Source organism: Terrapene carolina, unplaced genomic scaffold (genome assembly GCF_002925995.2).
Source record: "Terrapene carolina triunguis isolate 2854851 unplaced genomic scaffold, T_m_triunguis-2.0 Scaffold28200, whole genome shotgun sequence".
NCBI classification, from domain to species: Eukaryota; Metazoa; Chordata; order Testudines; family Emydidae; genus Terrapene; species Terrapene triunguis.
In genome coordinates, this window is record NW_020692551.1 from 5,428 (window position 1) to 9,665 (window position 4,238).

At 49.2% G+C, this 4,238-nt stretch overlaps 1 pseudogene; it reads left to right on the plus strand.

The window, feature by feature from the left end:
* Nucleotides 1-1,266: 1,266 nt before the first annotated feature.
* Nucleotides 1,267-3,630, plus strand: LOC112122491 (annotated as a pseudogene).
* The last annotated feature ends 608 nt before the right edge of the window (nucleotides 3,631-4,238 follow it).

Consider the following 4,238-nt stretch of genomic DNA (forward strand, 5'->3'; position numbering starts at 1 on the left):
CCCTGGTGGGGGTGGCTGGCTGTGGGCTCTGCCTGTGGGTTTTGGGCTGAGGATGATGGTGACCTCCATCTTATCCTTCCATCTGTTACTCACCTACCTGCTCACATCCTGCTTTATAACTCTGTTCGCATCTACATCTGCCTGGGTTTCCACTGGGTCTTTGGCACGGCCATGTGCGAGCTCCTCAATGCCTGCCTCTCCCTGGGCATGTTCTCTGCCATTTTACTCACCCTCACCAGCCTGGACCACTACACTGTCACATGCCGCCCCATCTGGTGCTGGTGTCACGGCACTGTGACCCGGGCCAATAAGCTGGTCGTGGGCTTGTAGCTGCTCTACAAGAATGTGGTGCCGATGTCGGTCACGAGTGCCTGAAATGCCTGGAGTTAGAGAGCATTGGAAACTTTTCATCCCACTTGTTCCTTTATCCCTCATGGTTCTGATACCTGATGGGTTCCAGGTATCTCAATGTTTATAAACCGAGCAGTGTCCTTGGGATTCCAGATTCCTTTTTATCTGCAGAATCCCATGCATTCTAGGTCTCTCCATTTTTTCAAAGTCAATGGCTGTTAAGGGTTCCAGATCACTAGCTGGCTCCAGAATCTTGTTTGTTCTAGTCTCTCGATGTAGTCTAACTTAACTGATTCTCATGGGTTCTGCATCACTGGCTGGCTCTGGACTCTTCGTTTTAAGTCTCTCAAAGTGTTCACACTCAATAGGGTCCATGGGTTCTAGATTCCTGACTGGTGCTAGGACCCCAGTGGATTCTAGAGTGTTTTTAAACCATATAGACTCCAACAGGTTCCAGCTTCTTTGTTGATCTAAAAATCTCATAGGGGTTCTAGATTTCCAAATGGTTTCAAATCCATTTGGTGTGGTGTATTATAGAAGAGTCTGTGTATTGTAATAGCAATAACTAGCTCCTTTCTAGTGCTTGTCCTCAGTAGATCTCAAAGAACTTTGCCAAGGAGGTCAGCAGCAGTCTCCCAGTTTTTGCAAATGTGGAAACTGAGGCAGTGAGTATGGAAGTGACTTGGCTAAGGTCATTCGGTCCGCCTCCTGAGACCTGGACCTGGTCTCTATCAAACACTGACTCCTTAGACAGTAAGCTCTCTCTTGTCTTTATACAGTGCTGAGCACAGCAGGGTTTGGGGCCATGACTATACCTCCCACTGGGTTCTAGCCCCGGCTCTGGGAGGGGAGTGGGAGCTAGTTTTAAAGCAATGGCTGTTTCTTAGGTGGTTGCACTGCTAAGACAGTGTCTGAATGATCATTTCCATTTATGGTTTGCAACTTTTCGACCTGAGAGAGGAGGTTGGGGTGGAGCATGTAGAAGACAGAGAGTTAAGGGGAGTGAACTCAACACGCAAGGCAAAGCTGAGGCAGGGACAGACACGCAGATTCTTTGCTGGGCAAACACATGTCGTCTGAATCTCTCTGCTGGGTCCGTGTTTCCACCACCTGCTGCCCAGGTGAGTTAAAACAATGGGCAGAGGGCCCAGCATTGGGTCTAAAGGGGAATTTCCTTGCTAAGACCACCTAGGAGCCACACAAATTTGATATTGTAAAGGCAAACCAGTTGGACTCCCTGCCACTAGGTATCAGTGGGGTTCTCCTGTGAAACTCCCTGCCACTGGGTATCAGTAGGGTTAGCCTGTGAAAGTCCCTGCCGCCGGTAGCACTGGGGTTAACACGGGGCACTCAATAGACAAAGGTAATAGGTGAGGTCTGTGACGTGGGTGAATTGTTCTGTTTTGTTTCATGTTAATCAGATGAGGGGTTCCCCATTTGCAGAGTCTAAGCAACAGCACCCCACATCCCTCCCACAGCCCAGGAGTCTTGGCTCCCAGCCGCTCCCCCATTCTCTAACCATTAGGCCATTCTACAGAGCAGACAGGACTCCATGCTAATACGGCTATGAAGGAGGCAGCACGGCTGGGGTGCAGAGAAGCAGCTCGGTGGATTGTGGCTTTCTGTGTTACAATGAAGGTGAGAAGGACCCTGCACGCTCTCATGAGTCAGGGTGTAGCAGCAGTTCCTGTGACTGGCAGATGAGCACAAGAGATGAGGTAGGGGAGGGTTGGCTTTTTCTTCATTGTAACAGTGAGTTGCACCAGCATCAGCTCCCGCATGCTAGGAGGCAACATCACTGATTCCCCCCCCGCCCAACTGAGTAGACTTGATCCCCTGTCCTGGGGCCAGATTGGAGCTGACCACCCTAGAGAGGAAAGGCCCCAGGGCCCATTCCCTGCTCCCCTGAACTAGCCAGTAGTCCAGATCACAGCTATGTGATAATCTCTACATAGCTGTATATTTGATCTACTAGAGTGTCCCCTTCTCCATTTCTGCTATTCCACTTGTCCTCCCCTACTGCTCACAGCTCTATCCTGTAGCAGTGAGTTCCACTGGCTATAGCCAGTTTCTGACAATATCTAGCCTGGATATTCTGGAGGGCCACAGGGTGCCCAGAGAGATCGTCTCCAATGATGCCTTCCTAACCCACTCTGGTATTTCTCCCTTTTCCTCTTCCACTCTCCCTTTTCGCCTCCATTGTCGTCCCTTTCAACCCCTCTAATATCTCTTCTCAGGGTACAGTGGAACAAGATATCTCGGCACTCCCACCAACCACAGTGGCAAATTCCAGCAAGACCCCAGAGACCATGAAGACTCCTCACCAGGCCTCTGCTGTGTTGCTTTTCATCAGCTTCCTGGTGGGTGTGGTGGGGAATGGGCTGTACCTGTGAGTGCTGGGACTGAAGATGAGGAGGATGGTGACCACCGCCTGGTTCCTCCACCTGGTCTCCTGCTACCTCCTCTTCACCCAGCTGATCCCCTTCTTCACCGTCTACGTCCTTCTGTATTTCCACTACGTCTTTGGCATGGTGACACGCAAACTTCTCAATGCCTTCAGTTCCATGGGCATGTTCTCCATCTTCCTTCTCACCCTCATCAGTCTGGACTGCTACACCCTCACTCATCATCCCATTTGGTCCTGGAATCATCGCACCATTTCCTGGGATAGGAAGCTGGTCGTCGGTCTGTGGCTGGCCTCCTTTGGTCTCAGTGCTCCCTACCTGGCTTTCCAGGAGACCCGTGTGGTGGATGGGGACAGAATTGCTAGACTCATTAAGTACGACATCTCCGGAGATTGGAATGGAGCCGAGATGCAGGACCTGTGGATATGGGTCCATCTGGCCATCTTCATCTTCCGGTACCTGTTGGGCTTCCTGCTGTCCTTCTGCACCATCGTGGGATGCTATGTCTATGTGGGGATGAATATGAAGGAGAAGAAGCTGGCGTGGGCTGGGAAGCCCTTCAAAGTCATTGGTGGCCATGGTGGTTTCCTTCTTCCTCGGCTAGCTGCCCTACCACCTATACCGTGGCTTAAAGCTCTACAAGAAGGAGGTGCCAGAGTCACTGAAGAGCGTTCTCTCGGTCATTTAGAGCTTCAAGTCCTGCTTCTCCCCCATCCTCTACCTCTTAGTGGGGGAGAAGTTCTGGCAGGTCTTCAGGATGTCTCTTTTAGCTCTGGTCAAGGTGGCTTTTGTTGATGATCTCAGCAGCAGTTCCCCTGAGTCTAGTGGAAGACACGGGTCAGAAGTTGAGAACACAAAACAGGAGATGGTGTGAAGGTGGCCAGACTTAAGGAGAGTTGAAAACTTTCCATCCCAGTTTTTCCTGTATCCCCAAAGTTTCTCAAAGCTGATGTGTTCCAGCTATGTCAATGTTTATATACCCTGCAGGGTCCCTGTGTTCTAGATTCCCATGCATTCTAAGTTTCTCAATTTTTTCAAATTCAATGGGTCATCAATGGCAGCAGATCAGTAGCCAGCTCCAGAATCTTCTTTGTTTTAGGTCTCTGACTGTGTTCTAACTTAATTGACTCTCTTGGATTCTGCATCACTAGCTGGCTGTGGAATTTCATTGATTGTAAGCCTCTCAATGTGTTTAAACACAAAGTCCATGGGTTCTAGGTTCCCGGCTGGATCTAGAACATCACTGGGTTCTAGAATGTTTTCAAACTACATAGAATCCAACAGGTTTCAGATTGTTTGCTAAAAGTTTAATCGTGGTTCTAGATTTCCAAATGGTTAAAATCGATTAGGTTTAGTATATTATAGAAGAGTCTGTGTAGTATAATTGCGATATCTGTGTCTTCTCTAGTGCTTATCATCAGTACATCTCAAAGAACTTTAACAAGGAGGTCTGTAGGAGTCTTCCAGTTTTTACAAATGGGG